This window comes from Protopterus annectens, chromosome 6.part1 (genome assembly GCF_019279795.1).
Source record: "Protopterus annectens isolate FY-2018-M chromosome 6.part1, PAN1.0, whole genome shotgun sequence".
NCBI lineage: Eukaryota > Metazoa > Chordata > Ceratodontiformes > Protopteridae > Protopterus > Protopterus annectens.
This window is the reverse complement of record NC_056738.1, coordinates 563,180,234-563,205,984: the sequence shown is the minus strand read 5'-3', so window position 1 is coordinate 563,205,984 and position 25,751 is coordinate 563,180,234. Positions and strand designations below refer to the sequence as shown.

The following is a 25,751-nucleotide window of genomic DNA, read 5'->3' as shown; positions in this document are numbered from 1 at the left end:
TAAAAATATGGCCTTTTATGTGTATTATATAAATGTTCTCTAGATTTTTAAGTATTACAGCAATGATTTTCTAAAATAGACAGATAGATAGATAAATAGATAGATAGATAGATAGATAGATAGATAGATAGATAGATAGATAGATAGATAGATAGGTAATATGATAAAAATGCAAGCAAAATGTGGCCCTACGCCATTACTATATTCAACATTTTTATTTAAATTAAGCAGAGTTAATGAAGAACACCAAAATAAATTACATTTTATACCATAACAAGCAGGTGTTTTCTAGTGGCAAATTTTATTGAATACAAAATCCTGTAATCACATGAGTGTGAGCAGACATCCACAAGCCCTATTCCTGCACTTCCATAAAAGGAGTATACCCACAACTGCTCCTCAGATTATGCAGTCACCTCCAATGTTGCCTTTTAGTGGAAAAAATGGAAACCAGTTGGGTTTTGGCAAACCCAAGTAATGTTCTTTTTTTTCTGTGATGACCTGGGAAAGCCACAGTGACAGCACTGACTCTTAATATTTCAGCATGACTGATAAGGGTCTTCACACCAGAACACCTACCTGGTAAATAAATGAATAAAAGTAATTAACATATGTGATCTAAGTAGCTATGTTTTGGAAAAAAATATTCAGTTTCTCATCCAAGCTGCTTTTGAGCCATAGCTGCAAACATGCAAAGCAAATAACTGTCTTTGAAACTCTTCTACTTTCTTAAAAAAGTTAATTGAGCGTATCTGCATAATTTATGCTGTTATTAATGTAACAGTATAAAATCAACTTATTTTCTTTTTGCACTGGCTGCTCATTGATAGTTTGTTATAAGGTGGCATAACAAAATGTTCTGTACACATCTTATAAACTGTTATAGTGTAATTTGACAAACAAGAGTGCGCTCCTCTTATAAAAGATACATTATGATGATACATACCTACAAGCAATGCAGAGAAAAAAAATGCACTATAATTTATTTCTTTCATTTTAGGTTCCCTAAGCAGTAGCTCCATTCACTTGCTATTATAAGCATCTTTCAAAGGTTTCTACTATGAAATGCTGACTGCCTGAAAACTGAAGCTCTAAAAAAATGAAAAAAAGCTCCCTAGACCCCCAAAGCTATATATACCAACATGTATCTCGCACTATTGAAGCATTTAATTGGTTTGTCTTTCTTCTGCTATTGGACCACAAGGCTCCATACACTACAGCTATGTTAAAAACAAAATTAGCTAGCAGACGAAATATCTGTTGCACTTAAAATATTGCAGACAAAATTAAATATTGCAAACAAAATTCCAGGTCAGTCTGTAGTTGAAACTACTTGCTATATGCATAAAGACACATAAGTCAAATTCTTTAAAATGTATATGGTCTTGCCCCAATAGAAAGAAAGAGTTTTTTTCTGTAATAAAAGCCGCACACATTAGTTGAAAAAGTTTTTTCAAAAAGAGACTACTATGTTCGAACAGTTATGTTTTGCAAATGTATGGGTTACTATACACACACACACACACACACACACACACACACACGCACACACACACACACACACACACACACACACACACACACACACACACACACACACACACACACACACATATGCATACATGCAAACACACGTGCACAAAAACATGCACATATTGTAGATTGATATTCTGAAGTGAAAAGGACTTTCACAAGAAAATAATGTATTATAATTGCAAAAAAAGGCAAGATGCTTCTTTGCTTCATCATAAAGTATAAAGGCAACATACAATGTGAGTACATATTGCAAAAAAGAAATTCCATGTTAAAATTATAGGTTTTTTTCTAGAGCATTTCCAGAAATAACCTGACATATGAAAATAAATCTGCCCACTGTAGCTCTTTTGCATGTCAGTTTAGTTCTAAATAATACCTCACGCTCGCTATCAATTTGAACTCTTATTTTCCTTCTGCAGCAGATGTTTGCTTAATACATTGTCTTCTATTATAACTATTATAAATCCATCATTTGATTGCAATAAAATGTATAAGCTTTTTCCCATCATCCATTATAGCACAATAAAACACATAAGCTCTTTTTATAAGGTCCCAAGATTATGGAATAACAGAAACATCATTTGTTGCCTGATGTTGAGGTCTCAGACCCCCAACATAGATATGTAAATTAAGTGTCACTTCAATCTAAGGGGCAGGGAGAAAGTGTTGAGAAGAAAGTAGAAATGATGTTATTGGAAGGAAGGTGCCAAAAACAAGTATTTAAAGTGGAATCACTAGGTTCCTGGTTTCTTCTTTGCCATGACAGCTTTGGACAAGGTTAGCTGCTGTTGCACATGTGACCATGAAGACCAGCAGTAGGTAGAGTTGTTTTGGTTTAGGCAAGTAAGCAAATTTTCTGTTTACTAATGTGGTTCACAGTAGATAAGGATAAAATAATTGGAAGGAAGGGAAAAGGGATGTCATATGTGGTTGCTTCACTGGCTGTTGTGGTAAGGGGTAATTCCCAGTCGCCAGTGTCAGATGTTGGGTTTTTATACTTCATCACTGAAATTTCTTGTTTGCATGGTGGGAAAGATAAGACATGCAGTGCTAGTTTGGGAGACTCAGAAGGAGTGAAGTAGAAAGTGGTTGTTAAGGACTTACCTCAGACATTTCTTTATCATGCCTGGCTTCCTTCCTTCTTTCATCCCCTGTTTGCACTGCATGGCTTGCTGCAACTGGCTGGGCTGGGATGGCTTTTGGAAGTGGATCTCAGGTGGCAGCAAGACTTTATCAGTGAGTTGAAGTCGCTGGCTGGGAGGTCCCATTGCCTTTCCTTTCTTTTAATCCTTGTCTAATTAAATGGGTACAGTCTGTTTACTTGTGGGCCATCTGTCCCTCAGATGACATCAGTCACAATAACTGGACTGGAGGAGGGAAGCTGCAGTACTCTCTACTTGTCAAGTGTGTTGAAATCTAACAATAGGCTCTCATTTTGGGGTAGTGCTAGGATCTAAGAAAAGATATCTAAAAACAACAAGTAAGTAGAGGGGAAAGGGACCTCTTCCATTTCACGTCCAGGAAGCAGGTCATCAGTTACCACAGCTGGATTAATGTTTGGAGTTGTTAATAAACTACTCCTCATACTTAAAGGTACAAGGTTTTGACTACTTCCACCTCTACATTTTATTTTGTTGTATTGTCGCAGTACTACAACTGTTCTTATTAGTTTCACCAACACAATTAACCAACTCAAAAATAAAAAATTAGTTTCCTCCACCTTCCTAGATATGTCCAGAGCTTTTCATAGGTTCATAGGTAGGTACTAGGCTATTGGCCCTAGGGCCTATATAAGCTTAGCCAAAAAAAATGTACCCTGGCTTTCGCCACCCAAGAAAATTATTTTCCTGTGCCCCTGTTGAGCAGAGCCACAGAAGTGATCCCTGGGGTGAATTTTCCATTTCTCATCCAATCATCAAGATTTTGCTTGAAGAGTGCTAATGAGGAGCTCTGTTTGACATAGATAGGTAGTCTGTTCCAGAGTATGGGAAGTCTCTGGGACAGGAATCTATCCCTCCAGCATGTTCTGTTTATTGTGGTGACAAGGTTTAGGTCCCTAGAGCGTGTAGCTCGGAGGGATTGAGATTTCTTTAAGTGGAGCATGTCAGCTCTGGGTTTGACATAGCTTTGTATGTTAGGCAGAGATCGCCCCTGAGTAGGCGATATGCAATGGAGTAAAGCTGTAGTTATTTGAGACGGTCTGCATAGGGCATCTGTTTGAGGCCAGTAATCCTCTTTGTGAGGTATTTCTGTCATCTTTCCAGTTGTTGTAGATGTCTTGTAAGATACATACCAAAAGGGGCATTGTACACTAAAATGGGTCTAATGAGTGATGAGTAGAGGAGAACAATGACCTCTTTTTTCTGGGTGAGAATCCTTTTGTGATGAGATGAGCCACGTAGAAGGATTTCCTAACCACTGTGCCGATGTCATTATCAAAGGAGAGACTACTGTCCACCTGTGTCCCAAGGTCTCATCACATTTTCGACATTAAGTAGACTACCAGCTATGTGGTAGTTCATGGGTACAGAGTTTTTACCAAAGGGGATGACAATACACTTTTTGGCATTGAGCTTCAGGCCATGGCTTTGACACCAGGTATCTGTCTCAGTGAGGCCCTTTTGTAGTTTGTACACATCGTTAGGAGTTTCGATTATGGCTCCTAGTTTGCAGTCATCTGCAAACTTTGTTAGCCAAAGACCTTCTGTGTTAGCCTGCACTTCAGAGAAGTAGATACCAAACAGGAGAGGACCCAGGACTGAACCCTGTGGTACTCCACTTGTCACTGGTCTGAAGTTGGATTTGGAATCCACTACTTTCACAGTGTGGGTTCTGTCCGTGAGCCAGTTGGCAACCCATCTTGTGACATAGGGATTTATACCTAGTTTAGTGAGCTTATCTATAATTCCAGAGTGGGGGATGGTGTCGAAAGCCTAGGCGAAATCTAAATAAGCTGTGTGAACCATTTTACCCTCATCTATGGCTTTGGTGACTGCTTCAAAGAAGTCAATCAGGTTTAGGAGACATGATCTGCCTTTTACAAATCCAAATTGGGTAGGGTCCAGAGATTGGAGATTACCAATGTCTTTGTTTATGGGTTCCATGATGATACGTTCCATGGCCTTGCAGACCAGGCTCATCAGGCTAATGGGGCGGCAGTTCCTGGGGTCCGTCGTGGCTCCACCTTTGTGGAGTGGGATAACCGTTGCGGTGCACCATTCAGTGGGAACAAAGCCTGGGTGAGGCTATGATTGAACATGGTACTTAGGTAGGGTGCCAGTTCATTCTGTAGTTCATGTAGAATGCAGCCTGGGACATTGTCAGGTCCCATGGATGCTGTGTTCTTGGCTTTGGAGAATGTGTTTTTTACCTGTGCAGCCGTGATTATAGGAACTTTCCATTCTCCCGGTATAGAGATTGGCCCTCTAGGGGGTGAGAGGGGGGTAAAGTTAGTACTGAACCTATCTGCTAGGATGTTGACAATATCAGTTGGTTCTGTATATTTAGTGCCATTGTGCTGTAATTCAGAGCAGATCTGAGTGTTCCCATTGAGATTCTTGACATAGCTATAGAATGCTTTGTGGTTGCCTTTAGAGTCAGTGGCAATTTTGTTTTCGTAACTAGCTTTGGAGGATTTTATGAGGGATCTCAGCTTCTTACTGAGGTTGACCAGGGAGTTCCTCCAGTCATGGGATTTTACTCTTTTTTGCAACAGTTTCTTTCTTCTGTTGTAGAGTTTGTTTGTTTATGGCAGAGGACCACCAGATTGGCTTCCTTTTTTTGGAGGATAACATCTTGGTTCTATTAGGGATAGCATGATCCATGCACTCATGTAAGTGCTTATAAAGTGAATTTGTGTAGGATTCAGCAGTCATACCTCTATTGTCCATCTGCATGGGTGTCGTGAAGTTTTCCACTTCTGTCTTAAGAAGTGTGAAGTTGGCTTTGGAGAAGTTTTTTATGATGGTTTCCCTAATTGGGGGTGGGGGTGGGATGTGGATGTCTAGGCTGATTAGCTTGTGGTCGGATCTGACCAACAAGGAATTGACCTCTGGTGTGGAACACCAGTTTCCCATGTTGGTAATGACCAGGTCTAGGATATTGCTGCCCCTGGTGGGGGTGTGAATAAGGCATTGGAATTTATGAATTCTAGAAAATGTTGAGCAAAAGAGTTGGTACATGAGTAGTTTTCCCAGTTAATGGTGGGGTAGTTGAAATCACCCATTATTAGGGTGTTGGGTTGTACCCTAATACTTTCCAGTGTATCAAGAAATGAGGAGTGGGAATCCTGGGGCATGGTGGTCAGTCTGTAGCAAGCTACAATTTGGATTGCGGTCTTGCCCAGAGTTAGTTGCACTTGGATAATCTCGGATGCATTATGCTGTGCAACTAGCCTGGAGATGTGGATATCCTTAATGAATATGGACATGCCTCCGCCTTTAGTGCTTCATTCTGGGTTAGGTGGCCGAAAGGTGTGGTATGAATTGTAGCCTGGTAATGCAGGGGTGCTCTCTGGAGCTTTGAACCAGGTCTCTGTCACTGCACAGATGTCAATGTTCTCCATTTTAAGGAGTGCCTCGAGTGAGTGCATTTTGAGGTTTAGACTTCTAGCATTGAGTAGCATTACCCTCAGATTTTGCTTGCTTGTACCTGTTACGGTGGTGACTTTGTCATTTGAACTTTGCCTAAAAAAGGCACTATAGGGGTGGCAAGAGCCTTAGCCAGTATCCGGAATCCTAAGGGTGACAGGTGCAGACCATCTCTGGCAAAGCATCGTGGTCTGTCGATCATGTCGTCCCAGGCAGACAAATACTGGATCCCCTTCGAATGACACCAGAAGCTTAGCCAATTGTTGAAGTCAATCATTTTGTCCTTGTACTTTGGTATCATTCTGGGTGATGGCAGGATGCTACTCAGGGTTAGGGTCATACCTGCCTGGGATACAAGATCGGAGAGCTCCTCCATGTCTCTTTTCATGTAGTCCAGGGAGGTACATCTCAGGTCATTCACACCAACATGGACAATGACAGTGTCATATTTGGACTTATTGTGGAGTGACCTGAGTGCATGCGTTATGTGGTGGATCCTGGCACCTGGCAGGCAGCTGCCAGTAACTTTCTCCTTGTTTAGTCTAGTGAGTGGAACATCAGTGTGCCTGACTATAGAGTCACCTATGACTAAAGTGTTGAGTACGTTGTTATGCCTTATGGGCTGTGGTAGAGTGGCACACTGAGTTTGTGGGCTATGTGTCATTTGGGTTGTGTTGGGGGTGGAGTTTGCTTGCGTTTATGCTTTGGATGTCCCTGATGCTTGGGCAGGTTTTTATTGAGAGTCTCCATGAATGTAAGCATGTCTTTTGTGTTTCTATGTGTGTGTTTTGGTGGTGTAGGTTTTGAGGGACTATGTGATGAGTGTGGTGAGGTGCAAGTGTTTACCTTCTCCTCTTGACTGTCTAGTCCAGTCTTGGGTGAAGAGAGCTTTGCTTCCAGTTTGGCTATATAAGTGCATCGCTCACAGGTTGTAGTGTTTGGTGGTAGGAGGAGAGAGTTGTCTGTGTACATGAGGAAATTGCTGCATTGCCCCAAGATGCCCAGATTCATCAGGTAGACAGGAGAAATCACTGGGAGCTGACCCTTAGACATGCCTGGATAGGTGCTTATTTATTAAGTACTAAAAACTGCTTTCCTCTAGACAAGTGAGGAAAGTTGAGTGCTGTAGTAATTTGCAGCTTATGTAGTGCTTACAATGAGTTCTGAACAAGTGCTGAGTTCAAAGAAACATATTTGAGTGCTGAAACTAGAAAACTGGCTAGTTATAAGAAACAAAACTAAGCTAGAAGGCTTCCCTCCAGCACAAAAGGGCTTGGGGGCTCAGAAGCCTACAAACAGTCTAGACCACTTAACAGGAAAAGTAGGAAAGAAGCTTAAAATTTTTTTTTAATTTTTTTGTTCTCTTTCCCAGATGCTCTCTTTGTACACAGTAGGAGTGCCTGAAATCAGAATATGATCTCACTGTACTCAGTTGAGTGAGCAAATGAGATGGGCCCAGAAGGAGTATCCAAACACAAATTTACAAGAGGGGCGGGCAGTTTCAAAGCCACTAAGATTAACACCAAAACAGAAACAGAGAGGGTGGGTGGGAAAACTAACTGAAGAACAGAGTCAAAACTTCAAATTCAGTTAATATTCATGCAACACAATTAAATCAATTTAAATACTGTATTATTTGAAAAAAGTGCAGATAAAAAGGTACTTAAATTCTCCTTTACGTCCAGTTGAATACAGCTAGATCTTAGCCGGCCAAAGCTGAGGTTTTTAAGCAGAAAATATTTCAAACTGTACCACTTAAATAGGCATTGATAGGAAATCAATGAATGTGGCTACCCCCACACCTGTAATTACTAACAGACAATAAAATTCAAGCAAGCACTAACTGAAGAACAGAGTCAAAGCTTCCAATTCAGTTAATATTCATGCAACACAATTAAATCAATTTAAATACTGTATTATTTGAAAAAGTGCAGATAAAAAGGTACTTAAATTCTCTTATACGTCCAGTTGAATACAGCTAGATCTTAGCCGGCCAAAGCTGAGGTTTTTAAGCCTATAGATTAGTACTAGGCTAACTGCCCTTGCAAGCCATTTTAAGCCTAGCCAATTATCCGTTGTGAGACTCAAACCCTGCACCTTGTATTTGTAAGGCAAACACCTTAACCATTAGGCCACCCTCCCAACCCTTTTATGATACAGTTTCCCACCAAAAATGACTAGATGAACTCTCATCCCTAAACCTAAACCACACAGCTCCCTCATGATTTCGCAACTATCTATCTGACTGACAGCAAGCAGTTAGATAGCAAGGGAATCTATCCTTCCTATTACCTACCAGAGGAGGCATCCCGCAAGGTTCATTTCTAGGCCTACTCCTGTTTGCTATTTTCACAAAAAACTTCACACCACTACTAACCTTGCCACTGTTCTTCAATATGTAGATGACTGCGCAATTATCTGTGCAGCCCTCTCCCTTTTGCAACTCCAAGAAATAGCCCAACAATCCTTTTCGGCCATCGAGTATTGACTCTCCAACTATCAACTCATTCTCAATTGCAATAAGACTAAATAGATGCTCTTTTCCAACAATAAAACCACCAATTTCACATCTCCTTTCTCATCTATTCATCAGACAACACTGAAATTGAACTAGTCACACCAAAATAATTGGAGTCACAATGGATAACAGTTTGAGATATGACAAACACTTAACACTAGTCATTAAAAAGACCCATGCTAAACTCAGCGCTCTCTATAGGATTAAACCATACCTCACCAACTCCACCAGGCAAGCTATTGCCAGGACTCTACTGTACGCCTCACCTATTTTCACCAGCCTTAAGAAAACTGACCTAGCTAAGATTGAAGTCTGCTATAATAAAGTTGCCAGATTTGTCACAAACTCACCATACAGATCACACAACTGTGATACCCTCTGCCAACTAAACTGGCTTGAACTACCCAACCTTTTATCCTTCAATCAACTCACAACCACCCATACCATAATATACCACCGCAACAAATGTCCAGCACTACAAAATCTGCTAGAGCCCTACTCCATTACATGATCTCCAAGATCTTTCAAAAAAATCCTATTAAAAATCACAAAATCCAACAACAGTTTCAGGGATTTTCTTTTCCCAAACCACACATCCAAAGTCTGGAATACCATCCTCCAACATATCCAGAATACCAACAATCCATCTACATTTAAACAACTTTTCAGTGTACACTTAACTGATAACTAGATCTGCTCATGTTTAGCCCCAAGCTGATGGTACCATCAATTCTATTAACTCTTACCCTCATTTCTAGCTCTCAGTTCACTGAATAACCTTTTATTCTCTATTTGCTACCTCTCCTTCCATCTCCTTAACCCCTCCAAAATTACCCCGATTTCTCCCAGCTAGCTTCTACTCTTTCACTTACTGTCCACTGTAAATACATCTTCACACCAGTGTCTGACGTATCCCTTTGTATATTGTATTTTGTAATTCTATATGCATAATTTGTTTACTCTGTAAATAATGAATAACCAATATAAAAATGGTATCCTTGTTAAATTGTATTGTGGAGCTTTACTCCCCGGGCCTCCACTGAAAATGGACTACTCATCCAGTCGGACCTCTCCGGTAAACAAATGTCAAATAAATAAATAAATTGCTGCTAATGTAGCTCCTGCCGTTCCATGAATGATTATGTCTGTTACAGTAATACTGGCAAATATTTGCTGATTTGAGTCATTGTCTCCTTATTGTTAGGTTATTGAGCATGTCTGAGCACCGTTCATGTATGCTGTAATTTTGTGTGCTTGTACCTTGATCTGTTTTAAGCAACTTATGTGCACTGCTCAATAGGTTGCAAAGCCATATTCCAATCTCCAGGCAAAAAAAGAGTGTGTGGCCTAACAAACTCTGCCAAGTGGTTTTAAGTAGGTAAGATGTCACTCTTTAGTAAACATGGGACAATCGAAGAAAGAGTTAGATACTTCTGAGTTGAAGGTGCCTAGCGTTACAGTATAAAGAAAATAAATTATCCAGACCCAAACAATGGATTAAAAGCCACATTATTTTAGTTACACTATAACTGGTGAGACAATTAGCATTTTATTAAGTTTGTGATAATTTGGTTGTTGTGATATCTGTGCAGTAACTGTGAAAAAAACAGATAACACAATTGCCTTGGGTGACAGAAAACCTTAAGACTGTTTAATTATTGTTCCACATTAGTTACTTGGTTTCATTTTAGTTTCCACCAAATGAAGTGGATATTTAATTCTGGTTTCTAGGTCCCTGGTGTAATGATTTTCTGGTAAATAACTGAGGATTACTCTCAGTCATTAATGTCAGTCATTAGAATCTGATACTTCTTATTGTTCAAACTGCATGCTGAAGCAAACCTGGTTATTTTATTAATCAATAATTGACTTGAATTTATATGAGAAAAAGTCCCTAATTTTGACCCTTGTATTTGCGAGATGTGATTCAATCCCCTTTGCTGTGGAGGGATTGAAGAGGAATATGTTTAAGGCAGCTGAGTGTTGCTCCTTAATAAGATTCCTTCTCATTTTAGTATGGAGTAGTAGGCTGTTAGGTGTTTATTTTTGTTTGTTTCCTGTATTTTTTTTTTGGTTTGTTTTGCTAATAAGAGTTAGAATAGTTGATGTGGGAAGCCAGTGCTTGCCTTTTGTAAGTTGTTTAGCTAATGAACAGCATTGTTAGGAAACTACACACTATTAGTGGGCAAGGATGAGTTGGGAACTTCATGCGGGTACAATTTGTGCATGCCACTTATACATTATGGGTGCTGACGCTGGACAGTACGGTGGGCTGGAGAGTGCAATAGCATAGGGCTAGTCTTGTAAGGGGGTTATCCCTGAGTTTTCCTGATTTCATGTCAGTGTACACCCACGTGAGTTTGGTAAGTCTGAGTCTCTCACGAATCATTCATCAGAGCTGCATCTTGTATGGATTATGTTTTGCATCAATGTCTTGGAGGATTATAAAGAAAGTTTTTTTTTTTTTTTGTGCTAAAGGGTAGAAATTGCCAGTGTTAATGATGTTTTTTCCTCATTTGTTAGGAAACCAGACACTATTAGTGGGCAAGGATAAGATGGGACCTTCATGTGGGTTTATTACATAAAGCTTTCGGGTCTACACCCTTCATCAGTATAAAACAAATACAATCATACAACATTTAAATAGGAGAAATCATATAGTCACATGCTTCAGCCCATCCCACAACCTAAACTAACAATTAAATCTTAAAAAAATAATGTCATAAAAAACATATTGTAATATATCCACCAATAAAGCACAACATAAAAAATTAAAACAGTAAAAAATCACATATGCACAAATCTTAATAAAAACTAATACAAAAACTAAATACAAAAAATAAACAATCAAATATATAATTATCTATACTAAAAAGCTATACACTAACTCACAATATATATAGTATACATATATACCTATATACATATTAATATATATATATATATATATATATATATATATATATATATAGATATATATAGATATACACACATATATATACATATAGATACATAAATTCATTTTAAAGCCTTTCCCTCTGTTTCTTAACCAACACTGGTATATATGTATACTATTAAAGGAATTTTATAAAGTATTTTTTATAAATTTGGTTATTATAAACATATATAGTATATATATATTGTGAGTTAGTGTATAGCTTTTTAGTATAGATAATTATATATTTGATTGTTTATTTTTTGTATTTATTTTTTGTATTAGTTTTTATTAAGATTTGTGCATATGTGATTTTTTACTGTTTTAATTTGTTATGTTGTGCTTTATTGGTGGATATATTACAATATGTTTTTTATGACATGTTATTTCTTTAAGATTTAATTGTTAGTTTAGGTTGTGGGATGGGCTGAAGCATGTGACTATATGATTTCTCCTATTTAAATGTTGTATTATTGCATTTGTTTTATACTGATGAAGGGTGTAGACCCGAAAGCTTTATGTAATAAACTTTTTGGTGTGGTATCGTTGTGTATTGCTTGCATTTGGCAGTAGCACCATTGTTGTTTTGGGACCTTCGTGTGGGTACAATTTGTGCATGCCACTTATACATTATGGGTGCTGACGCTGGACAGTACAGTGGGCTGGAGAGTGCAATAGCATAGGAGTAGTCTTGTAAGGGGGTTATCCCTGAGTTTTCCTGGTGTCTTGTCAGTGTACACCCATGTGAGTTTGGCAAGGCTGAGTATCTCATGCATCATTCATCAGAGCTGCATCTTGTATGGATTATGTTTAGCATCAATGACTTGGAGAACTATAAAGAAAGTTTTTTGTGCTAGAGTGTAGAAATTGCCAGTGTTAATTATGTTTTTTTCCCTCATTTGTAGCATGCTAATTTATTGGAGCTGAAATGGTGATGATGATGATGGCAGGACATTGGATCTCAGGCTGAGGCCATTTATTAAGAAGTTGTATGGGAGCCACAAACAGGTCTGGGGGCACTCTGGTCTCAGCTCTAAGAGGAAAGACAAAGAGCAGAACCATGTAGGAGCAGATATCTGATATGTCAGCACTGAGGAAGGGAAGAAGAAGGCATAGAAAAGAGGGAAGCAGTGTTCTAGGGTTTATGGTTACAACCCTGCTGCCTGCAGGCAGCAATTTTACTTCAATCATTGAGGCTCGGGAGGAAATGCAGGGCCAAATTATTGATGAGTACCTAACAGATTTTCTACAGCCACTAAATCCAGAGGGTAAGGAACAATTGCAGGAGTTGTTGGGTATACCTGGTCAGGAGCAGGGGCCAAGGAGTTTGTTGACACATGCCTGCATGGGCCACTGTGAAGGCAATTTAATTAAGGACATGAAGACGAGGGGATGTGCTTACACAGCTTTCATTTGGACAACTGAACCTGAGTCTTGGATACTATTAGTCTATGAAGAAGGTTTGTTTGTCTGATTTAGATGGCTTACGGTACTTTCTGTCAGAGGCACAGGTGTGTCTGTTATGATGCATATCCCTATGGTAGTAAAAGAGAAAATTTGGAAGGGTGAATATGTAGATATGTTTGATTTATTGGAGGTAAAAATGCATAAGGGCATTGCAGAAGTGAAAGACGTATGGACTAAGGATTTAAGCATCTCTTTTTAGCACCCTTCACTAACTACATCACTTCCTTCTCTTCCATCCCTGTTTCCATAGGTCATCCACCCCCCACTCCCATTTTTCCCTATCCTGAATTGGCAACTAACTACCAGATCTGTGCAATTGGGGCAAAAACATCTGCCAGCAAACTGCATTTGTCCCCATGCTCCATTCTCCTTCTCTGCTTAAGTAAGTCCACAATAACAAACATCACAACAATTGACTTGCAGCACAGATTACTACAGCAAGATTGGGAAATTACTGGTAGCCATTATAAATACCAAGATTCATAAGAGTAAGTCACAGAATGCCAAAACTGAATGACTGAAATGCAGATTTATGTATACTAAGTCTGAGATTGCTGCCTCTTGGCATGGTAATCTCAGTGTTTGGTATATATAAGAGTGGGAAATGGCTGTGTGTGTTGGGGAACTTGCCCTCACCCACCCTGAAAAAAATAACTTTAAAGGTGAAAAGCAATATCTGAAATTCACTGTTCTTCTGAGCTTTTGGTCTTATTTTTATCATTTTGGAGTTTGGTATTAAGAGTTTCAGCATTTTAAGAGGGAGCCCAAATTACTAGCAACATCATCCTTTGGCATGCATTTATTCTTGCAATAAAAAAAAAGTGCTTAAGCATTTCAAGGGAAATAAGAGGAATCATTAAGGTCAATACCATTAAAACATCGTAACAGATGTTGCCACATTTTAAACCGTGTACAAACCTATTATCAATATTTAACCTGCTTGTCAGGTAAACCAGTTTAGTCAGTGTGATAAAACACTAACTCTAAAACCTATTTAACTCAAGATCCAGAGAGTATTTTAAGACCATCTGCTCTGACAAGTCTCCTCCAAACAGAGTTACACCTCTGAGAACACTCTTCCCAAAAGCTCACCCTGAGAGCCCAAGTACTCTCATAACTCAGCCTAGGAAAGGAAGGGGGTAAAATGCAAGTTGGGGAGAGAGAATGACTATGCACCTGCCCACTGAGGTGTTTTGCACCAGTAGTCTGCTCCCTCACCTTTCCTGAATGTCATTAAGTAAGATTCTCTGCCCTTTATCGATCAGCTATCAAGACTTAAAGAAGCAAAGATAAATCAGCATTAAACATATCCAGGCCCACTCGATTAAGATGACTCCATCCTCCATAAACCACAGTGGATCTCTATCTGTAAATATCTAATGACTCAGAACCAAAAATACCAGTGAAAAAGCTGCCATTGCTATCTTGTCCTTTAAAACTTTAGAGCAGCTGCTTAGCACTGATGTTTTGAATACCCCTTTCCATGGGCCTGGAAATAGTGGCTGACTAAACTGTAAGAGCATGAGAATACGTCTGCTGAATTAAAGTTAAATCCTGCATGATCTAAGACTGTATCATAAACTAAGGCAAAAGACCAAGAAGATTCAGCACAAGTTGTAGATGACCTACCTCTTCATGCACCCTATCCAAGGCCATCAAGAGGTGACTCCAGTGCAACCCTCTGCAGCCTTTCCAGATAACTTCCTACAGATTGGGATCAAGTCTCATATCTTTAACAAGGCTTCATCATCATTTTTTGGCAGCACAGAAGATAAAAATGTGCCCCACAATCAATACTCTCCTATGCCCTAAAGCACAAGCAACCAGCACAGAAAATGCTAATCCCTTATCTATGACACGCCTTTCACTTCTAACCAACTATATAAATGCCGTGAATTGCCAACACTGCCAAATCAAAAGATCAAACTGCCTGTGACCTACCAATCTTCCATTTGGGATTTGAAAGATGAAGTCACTCTATTTCCCTGATAAAAGCTCTCAGCAAATCATGACCCAACTTAGTGGACAAAGCAGATGATCAGAATTCCTCCACAACACCACTTGTTGACCACTACCTGATCGATGAGAATTTAGTATGCCACTCCAGACCAAAACATCTCAATCTCAGTTGATTGCATGTTTTTTTCAGGCTAGATCCATCCCCAGCCCCCACCCCCAGCAACTCACTACTTATAAAGGCTACCTCATACAAGAAAACAGAGATGGTGGCCCACAAACATAGGCTTCATAATGAACACTAACCAGGTCCAGCCCCTTCAAACATAACTTCAACATATGCCTAGTAATGGGCAGCTTCCTGCCCACAGCTAAACTTTAAATCCTCTCCAGACCTTTCAACATCCTCAAAATTATTCAATGCTTGGTGCCATCGGTGGCATCTGCAGCCCAAGCAACAGTACTCAGAGCTATGAAATGTACCTACAGCACTCATGCCTAGAATGTACTTAACTAACAATGACAAGCTTATCTTTAGGCTATATAGCACCGACTTCTTAAAAAGATACTGGACTGAACATGACCTGGAAGACTAATTCAATAGGATCTGAACAATTGCTTCATCATATGAATGAAAAACCTCTCCTCCCATTGCTCAAGTACCCTTGACAAGCCACGGTGACCACACAAACAGAAAACTAAAGAAACATGATGTATCCTTTACTCTCACTCAGTCCTAGATACACACACACACACACACACACACACACACACACACACACACACACACACACACACACACACACACACACACACTGCAGAAAAAAACATTTGCCCTTGAAATATGCCTAGCCCCACAACATCATCTGTAATAACTGCAGCTTAAATAAAAACTCCAGCAAGCACACTACCCTGGATTGGATACTAGTCAGTAAGAGCCTCCAGTCATATATAACAGGCTGCTTATCAGATAGCCTCAGTGATCACTCCCTAACATTCTTACTCAAAAAATACCTATACCAAACTAAACCTGTGATCTACTGTCAAATATGTAAAAAACTAAACTTTAATCCACTCAGATTCATCTCATCCCTCAAAGAATGTAACTGGCACCCTCTAAAGTACCTCAGTCTTGATGACGCAGTTGAATTTTTTAATGCTACCTTCCTGAGCATCCTTAATTACCATGCCCCCATAAGACTTTCCAGAATCAAAGCACAACCCTCCCCACGGCTACAGAAAACCACTAAGTCAGTAATGAAAAACAGGGATAAAGCCTGGGAGCACTGGCGCAAAACCAAACTCCCCTCAGCTAGACAGAAATTCCTAGAACTACGCAATAGAGTCAAAAAGCTAATAAAACAGGACAAATTCCAATACTACCAGTCTGCCCTAGACTCCTCACAACACAGCCCAAAACAATTCTGGTCCTCCATAAACTCCATCCTCCACCCAGGTAAAGTCAGTACCCTTCCTCCTAACATCCCTCACTCCTCAGAAAATATTGCTACCTCATTCAACACACACTTCACACAAACCATACTATCACTAGCTAAACAACACTACCCCCCTCCCCTCCAACACACACCTTCAACTAGTAATCTCCCCACTGCCTTCTCTTTTTCTCCTGTACCTACCTCCAACATAAAAAACTCTTAACTAAACTTAAGCCCACCAAATTAGCAGCAGACAACCTCCCAAGTGCATACCTACAAATCGCAGCTGATGCTCTGGCCTACCCAGTATCCATCTTGATTAACCGATATCTGTCAGAAAGTTACATTCCTACACTGTGGAAAGTATCACATATAATTCCCCTCCACAAAGGCGGACCCTCCACAGAACTAACCAATTACTGCCCCGTAGCTATTCTCTCTCCACTCTCCAAAATACTAGAGAAATGCATACACTCTCATGTCTCAGACTACCTCCTTACTAACAACCTCATTTCCAGTACTCAGCATGGTTTCTGACCAAACTATAGCGCCACCACTGCCTTACTCTCCTTTACTAACACTATCCTTCAGGATAAAAACAATGGCTATCTCTCCTCTGCTACTTTCCTAGACCTATCTAAAACATTTGACGTGGTCCCACACAAACAACTTATCTCTGTCCTCAATAACCTATCCTTCTCTCAATCAGTCACCAACTGGTTTCAGAGTTACCTGTCTGACCGCCAACAAGCAGAATGACATATTTCCCCAACTAGCTGTCTCCATAGAGGTTCCCCAAGGATCCATCCTTGGACCTCTACTCTTCTCTGTTTTCACCAATAATCTAGCCTCTGCCACCAAACATGGCACACTCATACAATACGCAGATGACTCAACCATCATCTGCTCAGCCCAGTCCCTACCCAAACTGCAAAAAAATCACACACAAAGCTTTTTCCTCTGTTGAAACTTGGTTATCCGATGCCCAATTAATATTCAACCCAAACAAAACTGAACTACTCATCTTCCAACCCACCAAACATACTCAAAACAACTCTCACTTTAGCATCACAGCAAAAGACAATGCCACTATATACCCAACTGAACACACCAAATTGCTAGGAGTGGAAATAGACAATAAACTAAAATTTGACATTCACATATCCATGACCATAAAAAAAGTCCACAAAAAACTAGGAGTGTTATACAGAAATAAGCAACTTCTCACCAAAGCAGCAAAGATTTCAATAGCAAATTCCCACCTTATCTCCGCCCTACTTTATGCCTCTCCAATATATACCAACTTAAGGCAATGTGATCTAAACAAGCTAGAGACCTGCTACAACAAAATTTGCCACAGGGGCATACTACCATAGTCACCACTGTCTCTCACTTGCTGAACTGGGCTGGCTTGAACTCCCTCACCTCCTTCATTGGTATCAACTCTCACTTGCCCACAAACTAGTAAACCATCCACTAAATGTCCCATCCCTCCAGAATCTACTCCAACCCTATCGCTCCACCAGACCACTAAGATCCAGCAACAAAAATCACTTGCAGATCACTAAAGCCAATAACTCTGCTGGTGAAGCACTATTCTCTTCCACCATAGCCAAATTATGGAACTCCCTCCCACCCACAATTACCTCCATACCATCATGCACCCACTTCAAAACTTTACTAAAAGCGCACCTAAAAACATGCTGGCTATGCCCTTGCAACTCCCACTCTAGTATCACCCACCCCATCCAACCACTACCTTTCTTTCCACTCTACTAACTACCTTGATTATAGCAAGCTCAGATGCTCATAAGCCTAGTACTTATTATACAGCAGGAACTTCTTATTGTAACATTTGTTAATGTCTATTATGTACTTCACAGATAAAGATTCTAGTTGTCTACTGATGTACTATGTTCTTCATCTATAAATATGTTGTAAGTAATTGCTATGTTAAATTGTTAATCACTATGTAATCCAATGTAACTACTGTCTGTTTATTTTAACTGTGGAGCTTTTCTCCCCGGGCCTCCGCTGAAAATGGACCTATGTCTAGTCGGACACTCCCAGTCAACAAATGTAAATAAATAAATAAATAAATGATAGGCTGAATCATAAAGTATACATTAAAAAACACTCTTGCAATTTCAAACTTAATGTGACTGAAAAAGCAGACACTCAGTAGTGGTCATATTGTCACTCATTGACTATCAGGTGGTGCATAACAGCAAAAATAAAAGAAGGGAAATATCAATAATGTCATCCATCCATCTAGGATGATAACATGTCACATATTGTGAAATGTAAATAACCTTTGTCTAGAACTTTTAAAGTGTTTAATTTGTAGTATGCTGTTAGGCAGAGGCATTGCAATGTATGAGGATGAGTATGACTTTTATTGGTATCATTTGGTGTAATTGTGCAATGGGACTATGTTTTTTAAAATAGTGATACATATCCCATATACATATAGTGCAAGAAACCTGGAAAAGCCTGACAAAATCGGGGGACAAAGGCATAAAAATAGGGACAGATTTTAAATACTACTCTTATAAACTTAGAAAGTTGCTAGAGTAAAAGTGTTTGTGTTAACATAAATTTTCTGAAGGATTTGAAGTCTGACTGTCAAATGTATGTCATTATTCTTCAGTCTTCAGATCATCTCAGTGATTTGTCAGAAAAACACAAATTTTATGAGGAATAGACCAAAAATATGAGGCAAAAATCTGGACATTCTGCAAAACTCTGCACAACTGACCACCCCATACCCCTAACTCATATTTATGGATGTCTTTCAATCTTGATTATTGAATTTGCTATTTCTGTAAATATAAATTTTCCATGAATAAAGCTGTTTTGGAAAAAATTATCTATAGAAGTCCAGTTAGATGAGGAAAACAGTTATCATACATGAGTAAAGCTGAATTATTTCACTGGCTAAGTCTGGTCAATTTTTTATTTATTTTTTATTATATCAAAGATGATGTTTTGAACTGCTTCAACTGTTTTCTAATGCTGAAGTTTAGTTAATTGGCCTGTTTTTGTAACACACAAAGAAATGAAGATAGCCTGCTACTCTTAGGGATTAGCCACTCTCCTTGGATCTCTGATCATACCATTGTTAAAGCTAGTTACAAACAATGAAAAATAAGAATTCAGTAAATTCAAGTAATGAAATCTAATTTCATCTGGGAACTATTGTGTGTTTGCTGCAATATGAGTAACTGATTGCAATATGTATTTTTACAATATTAATAGATCCACAAAATTTACAGAAAGAAAGCAGGTGATATGGAAAGAGATAGGGGAATGGTTAAAAAAGGCTAGACGTGCATTAACTTAGTTCTTCAACTGGACAACTAATATCTGTGATGCAGGCAACTCCCATTAAAACAGAAGCCTGGTGCCAGAGAAACTGCTGTGACAGTGAAATATTAAGTAAACTGGAAATAAAATCTCATTTGCTTGGAATAAGGAGAGGAAAGGAACTGATGAGAACTCCCTTGCAGCCGGGCCATCCTCCAGGAGAAACTTGAAGTCTGCCATGGGCAATATAAGGAAGCCAATATGGCAAGTGTAGAAAAACAGAGTTGCAGAATGTGATCAAATTCATGAAAGACTGAGTCTGACTCAACCTGTAGGGGTATGTGCTCAGTGTTACTGCCCACATTGTATGCAGTGGGTACCAAATGTTTCCCCAAAGCAGCGAAGGAGAAACCAGAACTCCATAAAATATTCCAGATCACCTAGAATATAATGGTTTCATCTTCTTTGCCATGATGAGGCAAGGGACATTTATGTCAATGAGAGACTATGGCCAAAAAAAAAAAAACGATGAAGAATATAAACAAATATATCCTGATAAGGAGAGGATGTATGTGCACAATTAAATTCAAAAGAATATACAACTATAAGGCATAGACCACAAACCCAGACTACACCTGATGGATTGGAGATATAGTGCCAAAAGCTGTGATGATTGCAGGAACCAAACTACTGTTCACGCATCAAACTCAGAGTTAGATATTCAACATCATATATCTCTAACATAACAGTGGTGCCCTAATAATACATGTGAATTTTAGGGTGTTTTCCAACATCTGTAGTTGTCTTCTTAGGTATTGCTACATTCTTGGGAAGTAGTTTTCTAGAGGTGTGTGGCAGCAATCAGCTTTACTGCTTTATTGTAAGAATATACCACTAGAAGCTGCTTTGAAGAATGGCTAGATATCAATGGAGTGTCTTCATATATCAGACATCAGATATCATTAAGAACCTAAACTACACTCATAATAATGTAGCATGGGTGTATATATTTCTTACACTTGTTAATTCCTAGATCCAACAAAGACCCCCAAATTAAGGAGAACATCAAACAGCTAGATAAAAAATAAAAAGGACATAAGATAAACCAACAAGTCCCAAGAACTCAAACTAGCTATATAAGCCAAAAACAATTACAGTTCCTACTTTAGTCATGTCTGTAAAATAAAAAACATGACCCAACTTTTCTCCAAGCTTATTCTTAATGGTACCAACTACTCTGACCCAGTGGATACGGCCAATGTGCTACTAAGAAATTCAGTGCTGACTTCACTCCAGAGCCATCTATTCCAAGCACACTTTTCCCTGATAGAATCAATTCACTGATCATCAAGAAAGAGCATGTAATGAAGGTACTCTTGAAAACAAAGAATATATTATCCAGGGGACCTGACAACATACCCAACTGCCTTATTAATAGCGCTATGCATGTTCATTCAAACCCACTCTGCAAGATCCTCAAACTGAGCCCTGCAATTGCCTTTGTTCCTCAGGACTGATGCACATGTGTTGTGATGCCAATCCACAAGAGATGCCCTTCTACTAACCCTGATAATTACAGACCCATCAGTCTAACACATCTTACATACAAAGCCATGGAACATATCATAACTAACTTAATGAATGGTATCAAAACTCTTATTAGACACCACTTCCAGTAGTCTGGTTTTGTCAAGGGTTGATCCTGCCTAATGAATCTGGAAAACATCTTTGAGAGAGTTACTTAAGCTGTTGACTGTGAACAAGCTGTTCACACAACACACCTTGACCTACCTAAGGCATTCAGTACCATACTACATGTAAATAAAATATGCATGTCAAAGGAGCTTCAAAATAAACAGGACCCAAACAGTAAAAGTAATATAAGGGTAACTAGTGGAGTTCTTCATGAATCTGTGCTAGGATCTCTCCTATTTGGCATCTCTTCTGTGGCTATGTGTCTGCCTCTGGCTAACTCGAATGTAATGAAATAAAAAACCAGTTAACCAGTGTGTTGTTTAATTTAATCCTGACTTGTGCAGGACTTGTAACTTAACCTGTGGAACTTGTTTAACTTTAACTTGCTACTTATGTAAAATCTCTATAAAATGTCTTTGTGTAATAATAATATATGTATATGTAATGCTGCATCTGCTTATTACCCTGAGCTTTTTCTCCCTCTCCTGAAAAAAACATGCATGCAGTGGGACTATCCCGGTCAACAAATGTAAAATAAAATAAAAATAAAAAATAAATCTCCACTTATCAAATGAGCGTCTTTGACTAACAAAGTTTGTGGATGACTGTAAACTAGCAGCTGTTGTCCATTCCCCTCTGATGTACATGCATTTCAGCACGAGTTTACACTTGCCTAAGCTGGTGTACTAATAATGGGTTCAAGCTGAATACCAAACAGGTGCAAAATTGTGAGCACAATTCGTCATTTAGGATACACCTCACTAAGCATATCAATCAGTGGGAAAGACCTCAGAGGTATATGACTAAAAAGATCAGGGATCTAAAAGATCTGAACAAAGATAGACTGGATACTTTATCCCTTTACTTGGTATCTTAGAGACTCCTTAGGGGTGACCTATGGCTTGCATAAGGAGTGTATATGGGATCCAATATTTCAAGGACTCTCATACCTAAAAAAATCAGATAGTATACCTGCAAATAAATAAGACTAAGAGAAGGAATAGATTGGGCATGCAGCACCTAATCCTTCTCTGAAACAAACTTCCTCTCCTAGTTCAGCTGAACAATTGGATGGGTGTCCATAAATTCACCAGTGGTATGACAGGTCTGTCACTCCTTGAAATTAGAGGCAAGGCCTAAAGGCGGATACTGAAATGGCCTTGATGCTCAGTTGCCTTGTAACTCCAATGATCCTATGATCCAGGAAGTTGCTTAGCGTAGTGTAAGCTTCTTTCTCAAAGGATCAGATGAAAATCATGGTGACTAATTTATATTTATTATTTATTGACATTTGTTGACCGGGAAAGTCCACTGGGCCCAACGACCCATTTTCAGTGGAGGCCCAGGGAGAAAAGCTCCATAAAATCACAGAAAATTTTACATAACATCAGCTTAACTTTGAAAGTCAAGAAAGTTTTTACATAATACAAACTGAAGTGGATATACAAGACAAATACATATTATAGAGGTATACAATACAAGAAAATAAACCCAGTAGTAAAATTTTTAGTAATTCTGTTTATATATTCTCATAAGAAAGAATACTGTTTAATCAATTCTGTTTATTCAGCCACAGAAATAAAGAAATCAAGCTAGAGAGTGGATACAAAGACAGATAGTGTAAATTGCAACTATATTAAGTTAGTAAAAGTATTTGTAGTGTATAGTGGCCAAAACTTTTAGGGTGGTTTAATCATATGACTACAAGAACAGACAAGGTTATTGAAATAGTGTTTAGTGCAAATTTAAATGAGTTTAAGGTATCTAGTTGAGTAATAGACAGAGGGAGCGCATTCCAAAGTTTGGCAATGGTATGGGAATAGAGACATTGTCCAGCTCTTTTGTTGGGTTTACTTATGGTTAAGAGTTGTTTGTTAGAGGACCTAAGATGCCGAGTAGGGGTGTGTGTCTGTATTATAGTTTGAAGGGATGGGCAGTAGTTTGGATTATTTAATAGTTTGTGGGCGAGAGTAAGTTGGGAGTAATGTAGATAATGAGGGAACTCAAACCAGTTTATAGATTTAATGGCCAGGCAATGATGTGTGTGAGTTGGCATGTTGGAAACAAACTTAGCTATTTTATAGTAGCATGACTGCAGTTTGTTCAGGAGAGATGTGTGTAGGTTAGTAAAAATGGGGCAACCATAGAGGAGGGAGGGTAGAAGTAGACTATTAGCTAGTTTCAACTTGGTAGACTTATCCAAATCGAGTTTATGCCTATAGAGTTTGCCAAGCTTAAAATGGGTCTTTTTGATTTGACTGAGTATATGATTCTCAAAGCATAGTTTGTCATCAATTGTGATGCGAAGTAGTTTGGCTGTTTTTATAGTTTCAATTTCTGTATTGTTTTGAGAGAATATTTTAAATTCTAGAGTTAGAAGTTTGGTTGTGAAGAGTAAAAGTTTTGATTTTTTAGGATTAAATAGCAGTTGAGCTTCATTAAGTCAGGATTCGATGGAAGTAAATGCATTTTGTGTTAACTTTAGGAGATCTGAGGTGTTGTTAGAAGATGTAATTATAGTTGAATCATCCACTTATTGAATGAGTGCACTTTGCAGGGACGCTTTATGGAGATTATTAATAAATATGATAAAAAGCAAGGGTCCAAGAATAGACCCTTGGGGAATGCCTGTGTTGTTGAGCAGGTAACTGGATTACTTAATTTGCCATCTAACAGATTGTTTTTGTTGTGTAGATAGCTATGGAACCAGGTTAAAGTGTGTGGGGAGCAGTTTACGGTCTCAAGTTGTAAAAGTAGTTTTGAGTGGGACACTGTAACAAAAGCTTTTGATAGGTCTAGTAGGATCACTGATGTTAATAGCCCTGCATCAAGGGCTTTGTATACAGTGTTGGTAAATGACAGTAAGGCTGTTGTTGTGCTGTGTGCTGGCCGAAAACCATGTTGGGAGGGTGCGAGTAGGTTATTGTCTGTGAGATGTTTTAGTAATTGAGAATGAATACATTTTTCTAGAATTGTAGATAAAGGTGAAAGTATGGAGATGGACTGGTAGTTAGATAAATCACTGGCATTACCGCCTTTGTGAAGGGGAGTAATAACTGAGTTTCTCCATAGTTGTGGGACATATGATTCAGAGATTGATCAGTTAATGAGAATGCTAATTGGAAGAGCTATAGAATCTGCTGCAAATTTTAAGTATTTAGCTGGGAGACCATCGGAAGAGGGGGAGCATGGTTTTAGTTTTGACAGCAGTTTACGAACTGGTGAGGTGGGTACTGGTTGTAATGAAAATAGAGGAGTGGATGAGTTTTTTGTTGGAATTGCAATTAATGAGGGGGGAAATGGTTAGAGAGTGTATTGTCATTTATGTTGCCAATTATACTTTTGTTAGTTTGTAGTGAAAAGTCATTAACAAGTTTTTGGATAGTATCAATAAAATGAGAATTGAAGGCTTGGGCAATTTCTTGAGGGTCTTTGTCAGGAGATGGGGAGGGGTTGTGTTGAGTACCAGGATTTAGGAGAGAGGAAACAGAGTTCCAGAACAATTTGGGGTTATTTTGTTGGGTAGTGAGTTTAGTGAAGAAAAAGCTTTTTTTTATCATTGATGATGACTTGCTTTTTGGCATTGTTACAGAGTTGTTTATATCTGAATTCAAGTTGTGGGGCTCTCTTTCTATACCATTGCTTCTAGGCTTTATCCCTGGAGGTAAGTAACTGTTTAGTTTGTTTAGTTAGCCATGGGGCATGGTTAGGCTTTACTCTTTTGGTATGTGTGGGGGCAAGACTGTCTAGAATATCTAAAAAGACTTTATTAAAGCAATTGACTGCTTCATCCAGTGGGAGAAATTTGGTAGGGGACCAGTTGTGGGTTTTTAGAGACTCTAAGAATAACTATTTTGTTCATTGAAATGGGTAATATTCCTAGTTGTTCTTAAACAATGCAATTTGTCAATTTGAAGTTGGGTTCTATGGGTATAGGCAGGAAGATGGTCACTAATAGTATTGGGTAGGGTCCCCTGCCTTGGTGAATTTTTGAGGGTGTGAGACAAGTATCCAGTCTAGAGTTGATTCTGTTTGTTTTTTTACCTTACGAGTGGGGTTAGAGATGAGCTGGGTAAACCTGTGCAAGTTAATGCTATTTACTGATGAGTCAGAGATGAGAGATTGCCAGTTTATATTTGTGTTGCCGAGAATGATGGATTCATTTGATATATTGAGGCTTGTCCAGGATAGTAGATCTTCCAGAGTAGGTATGTTTTGACCTGGGGGAATATAGAGTACACCAATACATAATTGTTTTCTGTTGTTGATGTGAAGGTTAACTAGCAATAATTCCATATTTCCGAATGTTGGTA

At 38.8% G+C, this 25,751-nt stretch overlaps 1 long non-coding RNA gene across 1 annotated transcript in view; it reads right to left on the bottom strand.

The window, feature by feature from the left end:
* Window positions 1-282: 282 nt before the first annotated feature.
* Window positions 283-25,751, bottom strand: part of LOC122805675 — a 680,114-nt gene continuing 654,645 nt past the window's right edge. Inside the window, exon 3 of the long non-coding RNA XR_006365394.1 lies at window positions 283-579. This is a non-coding gene — a long non-coding RNA (uncharacterized LOC122805675). The remainder of the gene's footprint in view (window positions 580-25,751) is intronic.